This window comes from Coenobita brevimanus, chromosome 102 (genome assembly GCF_032717465.1).
Source record: "Coenobita brevimanus isolate Jiangsu-jjx chromosome 102, ASM3271746v2, whole genome shotgun sequence".
NCBI classification, from domain to species: Eukaryota; Metazoa; Arthropoda; class Malacostraca; order Decapoda; family Coenobitidae; genus Coenobita; species Coenobita brevimanus.
Window position 1 is genome coordinate 35,051,787 of NC_137055.1, and position 12,162 is coordinate 35,063,948.

General features: G+C 40.1%; 1 protein-coding gene across 1 annotated transcript in view; it reads right to left on the bottom strand.

The window, feature by feature from the left end:
• The window catches only part of LOC145415459 (uncharacterized), a 110,941-nt gene extending 99,122 nt beyond the window's left edge, over window positions 1-11,819 (bottom strand). Inside the window, 1 exon segment of the mRNA XM_080284734.1 lies at window positions 11,705-11,819. The gene's annotated coding sequence lies outside the window, so the exon portion shown is untranslated.
• Window positions 11,820-12,162: the final 343 nt, after the last annotated feature.

Sequence of the window (12,162 nt, forward strand, 5' to 3'; positions counted from 1 at the left end):
ACACGGAAAGCAATATGCATTATGATGATGATGATGATGATGGTGTGTGTGTGTGTGTGTGTGTGTGTGTGTGTGTGTGTGTGTGTGTGTGTGTGTGTGTGTGTGTGTGTGTGTGTGTGAGAGAGAGAGAGAGAGAGAGAGAGAATAAACACAGTGCCCCATTCATAAACACCACCCATTCACGAGAACCTATGCCATGCTTGTTTGTTTACATGATCAGCTGATTACTCAATTTAAATGGCCCGTTTAAAAGGCCTTCAAATCTTACCTCCGCCTATTATTTTCCCTTTAAACCTTATCAGAATCTCTCATCATCCCCTTATACCTTATCAGCGTCTCTTATCAACCCTTTATACCTTATCAACATCTCTCATCATCCCTTTATACCTTATCAGTGCCTCTTATCAACCTTTATCTGGAACTTACAATATGAAGGAGTTAAATCATCTCAGCTGATATGTAATACTAGATGTGTTAAGAATATTTGAGGGATTAATTCACGTCTCATTCACTAATTCACCCACCACCCTCCCATTCATGCCATTCACTTTTCATTTCTGTGTTTTTTTTATATTGAAGAAAAAGTATTGAGGTTATTGAGATATTTTTTATTGTGATTGTCATTAGTTGGTTCTGCGTATGTAACTTTTTGTCTGTCTGTCTTTCTGTCTGTCTCTGTCTCTCTGTCTCTGTCTCTCTGTCTCTGTCTATCTGTCTGTCTGTCTCTGTCTCTGCCTGCCTGTCTGTCTGTCTGCCTGTGTCTCTCTCTGTCTGTCTCTGTCTGCCTATCTCTCTTTCTGTCTGTCTGTCTCTGTCTATATATCTGTCTATTTTTCTCCTCCTTTCTTCTCCTCTTTCTTATCCTTGTCTTTCTCCCTTCCTCCTTCCTTCTCTTCTTCCTTCCTTCCTCGCTTCTCTTTCCTTCTCTTCTTCCTCCATCCCCTCTCTTTCTCTCTTTCTCTTCCTCTCTCTCCTCCTCTCTTCGCCTCTCTTTTGTTCAGGTAAGCTTGACTAATTAGATGTAACGCCGGCCAGGTGAGAAAGAGAGAGAGAGAGAGAGAGAGAGAGAGAGAGAGAGAGAGAGAGAGAGAGAGAGAAAGTAATGATAGGTAGTGTGTGTGCATGTATGTAAATATGTATGTATTTGTGAGTACGTGTGTGTGTGTGTGTGTGTGTGTGTGTGTGTGTGTGTGTGTGTGTGTGTGTGTGTGTAAGCTCTCCAATAAATGATAATGCTGGTAATTATATTTTGTAATGGCCAATAACTTATTTATTGGGACACATTTGTTTCAGCCCTGCCCATAAATTGATAGAGGGAAGGAATAATAATAATAATAATAATAATAATAATAATAATAATCCATCCATCCATCATCCATTCCTACGTCGCCTCGAGAAGCGTAAGAGCCCGGGGCTAGGCAAGATGGTCCTGACATTTAAGATGAGAGTGAAATAATAATAATAATAATAATAATAATAATAGTAATAATAATAATAATAATAATAATAATAATAATAATAATAATAATAATAATAATAATAATAATAATAATAATAATAATAATAATAATAATAATAATAATGATAATAAAATCAAAATTATTGTTATTATTATTATTATTGCTGTTGATATTATTGTCGTTATTATTTTTAAAGATAATGATTATGGTGATTATGTAATGATGGTGATAATGATGATGATGATAATTCATTCATTCATAGCACCATCATCATCATCACCATCATCATCATCATCATCATCATCATTATCAGTCCACGTCACAGTCCTACAAGCCAGTCATTCTCTTTCTCATTCTCATTATTATTATTATTATTATTATTATTATTATTATTACTACTACTACTACTACAACTACTGTCATTATTATTATTATTATCGTTATTATTATTATTATTATTATTATTATTATTATTATTATTATTATTATTATTTATTGTCGTGATAAATGGCTTTGGGTCATAAACAAGTCACACCTAATTAACGGAAATAAATACTCTCTTTTTATCATGGCGGCTGGCTTTCATTTGCTCTAATTCTCTCTCTCTCTCTCTCTCTCTCTCTCTCTCTCTCTCTCTCTCTCTCTCTCTCTCTCTCTCTCTCTCTCTCTCTCTCTCTCTCTCTCTCTCTCTCTCTCTCTCTCTCTCTCTCACCTGTTTGACTTATTTTTTTTCTTCAGTTCTGTCTATAGGTTTGTCTGTTCGTCTGTCTTAATTTATCTATCTATCTGTTGTTACGGAACAGAGAAAGATAATGTACACTTTAAGTGAGAATACTAAAAATCACTACTGTCCCGTCAAGTTCCAGGTTCAAAACAAAGAGTTAGGTAAAATTACAAGTTAAAGTTTAATGCTCAAACTAACAACAAAACATTCAGGACTCATAAGGATAATGTAATGGCAAAAACAGGTTAAATATATGGTTAACTGCAATAGCCTCTATTAACACGAAATTAGCAAGAGTAATTATATCTAAGTCAGCCCTGATAAAATGAAAAATACACTGGGTAATGCTCAGCTAATGCAAGATAAATTATTACAGATACAAAATATTATCAAAAATGACTGACAAAAAGAACCCTACATGAATTACAAAAACCTCACTAGGCCTACAAATTAACAACTTATGCTATACAGTACAAGAACAAAATGCAATAACACTTATACTCAAATTACACAGCTGCTAGATGGTTGGAGACTTCCTGAGCACTCACAGTAATAACTGTACAGGGGAGGACAGAGATGTGAACAAAATGAGGAGTAGATCTAAGTGGCAATAATGTAGAGACTGAGCTCATTATATAGGGGCCGGCAGAGCTTGATACAACTTGTAAGAAGGACGCGCAAATGAAGCCATGGGGACAAAGAGTTGACAATCCCGCTCTGAACAACAGAATGAACGACTTATTCTACTATAACGGTAGAAGGGGGGAGTGAGGTAGAACATGCTCGTGATCAAACAGGCAGCACACTGTACGTTAGAATTACACAAAGGATGATGAAATCATAGGCTATGTAACACCTCCCCACAAAGAAAAAAGAAATTTACAAAGGAAATTTCTTATTACTCTAAAACAATCTGTCTAAAGTCTGGATAAGCAATCTGCAATAACATTTTCTTTCCCCTTGACATGTTGTATGTCTAATGAATACTCCTGAAGAAGTAGACTCCATCTTGTCAATCTCTGATTTTTATCTTTAAACTTACTAAGGAATTTCAGTGGGTTATGATCGGTTTAAATGACTATGGGGTCAAAACCAGAACACAAATAAAATGAAAAATGCTGTAAGCCCAAAATCAAGGCCAAAAGCTCTTTCTCAATAGTTGAGTAGTTCTTTTGAGGTGGAGTGAACTTCTTACTGTAATAAGATACAGGGTGTTCAATACCCTGATCATCCTCTTGCAGCAAAACAGCCCCAGCTCCTGTATCACTTGCATCAACAGCCATCTTGAAAGGCTTAGCAAAATTTGGAGTAGCGAGCACTGGCTGACTTAATAGGATAGCTTTAAGTTTGTTGAAAGAGGATTCACAGTTATCGGTCCAGACAAATTTAACTCCCTTTTTCAGTAGGACTGTAAGTGGTGATACAAGAATTGAAAAGTTAAGAACAAATCTCCGGTAATAACCTACCATTCCCAAAAATCTTTGTAGCTCTTTCCTACTTTTAGGTCTGGGAAGATCACTTATAACCTGAACCTTAGCTCCTGGTGGTGCAACATGTCCATCACCAATTACATACCCAAGGTACTGAACTTTAGCTTGACCAAACTCACACTTTGATAAATTAGCTACAAGATTAGCCTGAACCAAACGCTCAAGAAATTTACTGACATGGCATAGGTGATCTTTCCAGTTGTCACTGAAGATTAATACATCATCAATATAAACAACACACCCTGCCAAACCCTCTGTTACAACATTCATGAGCTTCTGTAATGTGGCTGGTGCATTCTTCATACCATATGGCATTACAGAACATGCAAAAGTCTTTCCTAGTGTTACAAAACATGAGATCTCCCTAGCACGTTCAGTCATAGGTACTTGCCAGTATCCCTTTAACAAATCAAACTTACTTATGTACCTAGCCTTTCCGATCTTGTCTATGCAATCTTCCACGCGAGGGAGAGGGTAAGTGTCTGTTTTGATTATCTGATTAACACGTCTGTAGTCGATGCAAAGCCGCTGTGACCCACCTGGCTTAGGGACTAGAGTGACAGGAGAACTCCACTCGCTCTGACAGGGCTCAATCATCTTGTGGTCCAACAGGTAGCCAAGCTCCTTCTGGATGAGAGAAACTTTCACTGGGTTCACACAGTAAGGAGGCAGTTTAATTGGCTTTGCGTCTCCAACATCGACATCATGCATCAACACAGTGGTTCTTCCTGGAGTGGCACGGAACACTTGCAGTAATGCCGAAAACTCCTGCCTTTCCTCGGGAGGTAGATGAGAAAGCTTAGTCTGGAGATCATTCATGATATCAGGATTCTTCCCCAAACTATCACTCAGGTTCATGCTGCATGGGAGAGCTTCACTTGCAGACTCGGGTGGAACAGCTACAGTGCAGACTGGATTATTTTCGTCCCGCCTGTGATATAACTTTAGCATGTTGATGTGACATAGTTGCTTGTTCTTTCTACGATCTGGTGTGGCGATGACATAGTTGACATCACTGAGTTTCTTCTCCACGATATAAGGACCACTAAACTTGGCTTGAAGAGGTTGCCCATGCACTGGTAGCAGAATCAAAACCTGATCTCCTGGCTGAAAGTGGCGTAACCTGGACTTCTTATCATACCAAGTCTTCATCTTCTCCTGAGCAGCTCCTAAATTCTCTCTCGCCAGCTGTAAAGCAGTGGACAGCCGTTCTTTGAACTTCATCACATACTCCAGCAGGTTGACGTCATCTTCCTCCGACAGCCAGCATTCCTTGAGTAGCTTAAGGGGTCCTCTTACTTCATGGCCAAACAGTAGTTCAAAAGGTGAGAAGCCCAGTGATTCATTTGGAGATTTTCTTGCGGCAAATACAACGAATGGAAGACCTTTATCCCAGTCTTTCTGATGTTCCAAACAGTATTTCTTGAGCATCGATTTGAGTGTTTGATGATATCTCTCCAACGCTCCTTGGGTCTGGGGATGGTAAGCTGAAGACGTGATCTGGGTGATGCCCAACTCTTTCAGAGACTGCTTGAAAACATTTGACATGAAATTACTTCCCCGGTCTGACTGTACCTCCTTGGGCAGACCAAACTTTGTGAAGAACCCTAGCATTTCCTTAACCACGTTCTTTGCTGAGATATTTCTAAGTGGAATGGCTTCAGGATAACGAGTAGCCATATCAATCAGGGTCAACACATAAGAAAATCCTGAAGAAGTCTTAGGAAGAGGGCCCACAATATCCACCAACACACGGGTGAATGGCGCCTCAAAAGGAGGAATGGGAACTAGAGGTGCAACCTTTTCGGTCTGATTACACTTCCCCACAACTTGACAGGTGTGACAAGACTTACAATACCAGGAAACATCCCTGAAGATACCTGGCCAGTAGAAGTGTTTCAAAATGCGTGCCACAGTCTTCCTCACTCCAAGGTGTCCTGCCAAACTGGAATCATGAGCCACTCTAATGATATCCTGCCTACAAACACGAGGGATGACAACTTGATGTACAACCTCCCATTCACAGTCGGCTGATACTGTTGGGGGTCTCCACTTCCTCATAAGTACTCCTGACTTTATATAATAACAAGTAGAAGCACCAGCTGACACTTCCTCACTGCAAGCAGAGTTAGCTAGACCTTTCAACTCAGGGTCAGCAACCTGCAACTCAACCAACTCTTGACGAGACAAATTATCAACACTACGGGGTACTGCCTCATCTGGTGAGTGGTCCAAATTAGCAAGAAAAGTGTCAGCTAGGATAACATTATCATCATCATTATCCTCTAAATCACCAGTAACTTTAGACTTAGCCCTAGTGACAGCACATGCAGGGAACACATCAGGGACACCACAATCCTGGGTCGCAGCCACTGGCTCACTAGACAACTGAGGAGCTGGACACACTTGACTTCCACCAATATCATTTCCAAGTAAGAAAGTTACACCTGACATTGGGAGTGTCTCAGCCAACCCAACCATAACGGAACCATTAGCAAAACCAGACTCTAAATTCACTCTGCACAGAGGGACAGAGAAGTAATTATTCCCTACACCTTGTAAGATTACAGTTTCATCAGAGGAATTAACATTAGAGCCTAGAACACTGGTCAGCATAAGGGATTGGCAAGCACCTGTATCACGATATATTTTAACTGATTTCCTGTCATTATTGTCCAGAGGACTGACAAAACCATCAGACAGGAAATTAGCACATGAACTCTTGAGAGTGTCACCCACGTTACTGCTCAAAAGAGGAGCTCCATCATGAGAATTTAAGTTACCCCTCAAAGCAGGTTCAGTTAACTCAGTTAAAGAATTCTGGGAACTCTCAAGGGTGGACACTAGACCAATTGACTGAATATTTAAAGACTCCTTTTTGTTCACATCACGCTGTCTCCTGAAACATTTCTCCGTAGTATGACCAAGCTTACTACAATAAGTACATTTACTTTTCTGAAATCTAGAGGTGAAGCTGGTATTTACTTCCTGAGAAACATCATCTTTATTCTCTTTCCTGTTACCTGTACTCTGAGTAGAGGCAACATACTTTCTCTCAGCTTTCCCTTTTTCTTTAGAATATCCCTTGTGAGTGAGAACATATTCATCAGCTAAAACTGCAGCATCAGACAAATTATCTATTCTTTTCTCATCAAGATATAGGCTTACATCTTTACTAATACACCTCTTGAAGTCCTCCAGCAAAATCATCTGCTTAAATTTACCAAAATCAGAATCCTCATTCTTAGAATTTAACCACTGCTCTAACAGATCTTCTTTGATTTTTGCATACTCAACATGGGATTGCTTATCTTGCTTGTAAGTTGTCCTAAATTTTACTCTATAGGCTTCAGGAACAAGCTCATAGGCCTTAAGAATCAAGCTCTTAACTACATCATAATTATCAAATTGATCCTGAGGCAAAGATGCATAAGTTACTTGAGATTTATCGGTGAGAACAGTTTGAAGGAGTACTGGCCAATACTTTTTGGGCCAATTAAAACCTGTAGCTACCCTCTCAAACAACTGAAAATACTTGGTTAAATCAGATTCATTAAAAGGAGGGACAAGTTTAACATTTTTAGCCACATCAAAATCATCAGAGCTAGATGATCCAGTTCCACCTTGTTTCATGCGATACTCATGGTCTGCCTGAATCCTAGCAATTTCAACTTGTGCCTCAGCCTCCTTAGCATGAGCCTGAAACTCAGGCTCCTTAGCATGAGACTCCGCCTCCTTAGCCTGAGTCTCAGCCTCCTTAGCACGTGCTTGAAATTCAGCCTCCTTAACACGAGCCTCCTGCAGGGCTAGCTGTAACTTAGCTAATTCAATCTGCGTTTGCTCATTTGGAGGAGTTACATTAAACAAGCTTTTATTAATCATGCCAACAATTTGATCTTTAGCATGATGAGAGTGAACTGCAAGTCTCAATTGTTGAGCAACAAGCTTAAGTTCATTCTTTGTTCTGTTTTCTACAACACACACTGTTTGCACATTTGACAAAAAATCTTTGGCTTCATCAAGTGTAGTAATAGTAGACATCATGAATAAATCACAGTCTCAAAATATCAAGCAATATCCTTATGATAATATCCTGAATATCCTGATAAGAGGTCGCCAAATTTATGTTACGGAACAGAGAAAGATAATGTACACTTTAAGTGAGAATACTAAAAATCACTACTGTCCCGTCAAGTTCCAGGTTCAAAACAAAGAGTTAGGTAAAATTACAAGTTAAAGTTTAATGCTCAAACTAACAACAAAACATTCAGGACTCATAAGGATAATGTAATGGCAAAAAACAGGTTAAATATATGGTTAACTGCAATAGCCTCTATTAACACGAAATTAGCAAGAGTAAATATATCTAAGTCAGCCCTGATAAAATGAAAAATACACTGGGTAATGCTCAGCTAATGCAAGATAAATTATTACAGATACAAAATATTATCAAAAATGACTGACAAAAAGAACCCTACATGAATTACAAAAACCTCACTAGGCCTACAAATTAACAACTTATGCTATACAGTACAAGAACAAAATGCAATAACACTTATACTCAAATTACACAGCTGCTAGATGGTTGGAGACTTCCTGAGCACTCACAGTAATAACTGTACAGGGGAGGACAGAGATGTGAACAAAATGAGGAGTAGATCTAAGTGGCAATAATGTAGAGACTGAGCTCATTATATAGGGGCCGGCAGAGCTTGATACAACTTGTAAGAAGGACGCGCAAATGAAGCCATGGGGACAAAGAGTTGACAATCCCGCTCTGAACAACAGAATGAACGACTTACTCTACTATAACGGTAGAAGGGGGGGAGTGAGGTAGAACACGCTCGTGATCAAACAGGCAGCACACTGTATGTTAGAATTACACAAATGATGATGAAATCATAGGCTATGTAACACTGTCTATTTATCTATCAGACTATCTATCTACCAGTCTATCTACTTATCATTACATTCTTTCATCCCTCCATCCATCCATCCATCTACCTATCCATCCATCCATCTATCTATCTATCTGTCTATCTGTCTATCTGCCTGTCTACCTATTTATCTATCTACCTACAACTCAATCTATCTGTCTATCTATCATTGTGCCTATCCCTCCACTTACCTATCATTTTCCCTCTCTCTCTCTCTCTCTCTCTCTCTCTCTCTCTCTCTATTGACCTGGCCTGGAGAGTCAGGTGAATGTAGTGTTTACCTGCTTAATGAGGGTCTCTCTCTTTAATGTGTGTGTGTGTGTGTGTGTGTGTGTGTGTGTGTGTGTGTGTGTGTGTGTGTGAGAGAGAGAGAGAGAGAGAGAGAGAGAGAGAGAGAGAGAGAGAGAGAGAGAGAGAGAGAGAGATTAAAAAGGGATTATAGGAGATTAAGTGATAAGTGAGCTGACAAGTGGTAAAGGGAATGAATTATAGAAGGATTACGTATGCATGTATGAATATATGTGTGTATGTGTGTATCTATGTATGTGTGTATGTATGTACGTATGTGTGTATGTATGTTTGTATATGTTAGTCTATGTATACTGTATATGTATGTCTGTCTGTGTGTATATATGTATGTGTATATGACCGTATGTATGTATGTAGGTAGTTATATATGTTACTATGCCTCCGCCCACCTGTAGTGAAGGAAGCATTAAGTGACTGTATGTGCGTGCCTGCGTGTGTGGGTGTGTGGGTGTGTGCGTTCGTAAAAGTCATGTGGGCGTGATATTTCCTGAACCCGTGGAAGGATTTAGACCAAACTTCTGTCCGTGATGCAGTATGAAGGGGCGGTGAACTGATTAGGGGGTCAAAGGTCAAGGGGTCAAAGGTCACGGTCATATGGGGTCGACTCAGTTCATCCTTGTAGCCGTGATATCTCTCGAACCCCTCGACGGATTTCGATCAAACTTTTGTCAGTGATCCAGGATGAAGGGGCGATGAACTAATTAGGGGGTCAAAGGTCAAGGGGTCAAAGGTCAAGGTCATATGGGGTCGACTTTGTTTATCTTTAGTCTCATTTCAACCCACAAGAAACCCTGTCACGATAGATAGATAGATAGATAGATAGATAGAGAGAGAGAGAGAGAGAGAGAGAGAGAGAGTGAGAGAGAGAAGGATATTACGTCGCCTCTCCCTTGATGAAGATGAAGCCTAACCTATTTTATGTTCTCCCTCTCTCTATTCCCTCCCTTTCTTACTTCTCTCCCTATTTTCTTCCTTTCTTACTTCTCTCCCTATTTCCTCCCTTTCTTACTTCCCTCCCTATTTCCTCTCTTTCTTACTTCTCTCCCTATATCCTCCCTTTCTTACTTCTCTCCCTATTTCCACCCTTTCTTACTTCTTTCCCTATTTCCCTCCTTTTATTTCTTCTCTTCCTATTTCCTCCCTTTATTACTTCTCCCCCTATTTCCACCCTTTCTTACTTCTCTCCATATTCCCTCCCTTTATTACTTCTCTCCCTATTTCCACCCTTTCTTCTCTCCCTATTTCCTTTCCCTATTACTTCTCTCCCTATTCCTTCTTATTTTTTCTCACCCTATTCCTTCCCTTTTTTTCTGACTCTACTTCACACTTTACTTCATTACTACTCTCCCTTTATTTTCTCCCTATTCCCTCCCTTTATCAATTATTTTACTTCTTCCCTTTCTCAGCCTCTCCAAAATTCCTTCTTTATTGATAATGTGGCCCATCTTTATTAAATATACATCAAACCTCCTCTCTCTCCCTCTCTCTCCCTCTCTCTCTCTCTCTCTCTCTCTCTCTCTCTCTCTCTCTCTCTCAATATTTACCTCTATCAATATTTTTTTTTCAATCTGTCGACCCCACCTCTCTCTCTCTCTCTCTCTCTCTCTCTCTCTCTCTCTCTCTCTCTCTCTCTCTCTCTCTCTCTCTCATTTAATTAATCAGGGATCTCTAATAACCACAAAAGCGTCATGTAGAAAACTCATTAACTCTAAAGACGTTAGGTCAATCTCTCTCTCCCCCCCCTCTCTCTCTCTCTCTTTCTCTCTCTCTCTCTCTTAATTGCCCCTCATTAACCCAATTAGCAGTTTTGCCCACCTATGCTAATTACGGTCAATTAACACCTGTAGCCTAATTAAAGGTAATCTTAATTATATCATTTGCAGGTATGAACTGAAGGAAATGAGAGAGAGAGAGAGAGAGAGAGAGAGAGAGAGAGAGAGAGAGAGAGAGAGAGAGAGAGAGAGAGAGAGAGAGAGAGATGTACAAACGGACAGACACAGATAGATCGATAGGTAGAGATAATTAGACAGAGAGACACATAGGTAAACAGACAGACAGGTAGACAGATAGACAGGTAAGAGAGAGAGAGAGAGAGAGAGAGAGAGAGAGAGAGAGCGGACAGACACAGATAGATCGATAGATAGAGATAATTAGACAGAGAGACACATAGGTAAACAGACAGACAGGTAGACAGATAGACAGGTAAGAGAGAGAGAGAGAGAGAGAGAGAGTCAGTAAACCAGCCTGCCCCCTATTATTGTTAGATATTGATGTTAGAAAGTTAGAAGGGTGTGTTAGTGAGGTGAGTTAGGGTGGTTTAGTGGGTTGTGGTGCTTGAGCCGGATTTAATAGTGAGGTTATGCATAGTAATGAGCAAACTCGCCCCTCTCTCTCGCCATCTCTTAAACTTTCACACTCTATTATGGCCAACACACACACACACACACACACACACACACACACACACACACACACACACACACACACACACACACACACATAAACACACACATACAGGTATATACACTTCATCATCATTATAACCAATAGCATCAAAATCACTATCCTCATCATCACCACCACCACCACCATCGTCACCATCATCATCACCACCATCACTACCACCACCACCACCACCATCATCATCATCACCACCACCACTTTCACAATCATCAGTCACCACCATCACCAGCACCACCACCACCACTTCCACCTCCACTACCACCTCCACCATCATCAGTCACCACCATCACCATCATCATCATCATCATCACTACTCCTTACCTTGCAATCTGTCCTACGCGCTGGGCAGGCATAGTGATGAGACGGGTGGGTAGTAGTGATGCAGTTGATGTTGATGTTGATGTAGTGATGTTTGCTCTTCCGTACCAGCCACCCTGTTGAGAGAGAGAGAATGTGGGGTTAGATAGATAGATAGATGGATAGATTGATAGATAGAAGTAATGCAAGTAGAGTTGAATTTATGAGTTGTGATATTTCTCTTTGGTTCCAGTCACCCTGTTGAGAGAGAGAGAGAGAGAGAGAGAGAGAGAGAATGTGGGGTTAGATGGATAGATAGATACACTGATAGATAGACAGACTGATGGAGAAACAGACAGCTTGGTTGAATGGATGGATGGATGGATGGATGGATGGATGGATAGATGGATGGATGATGGATGGATGATGGATGGATGGATGATGGATGGATGGATGGATGGATGGATGATGGATGGATGGAT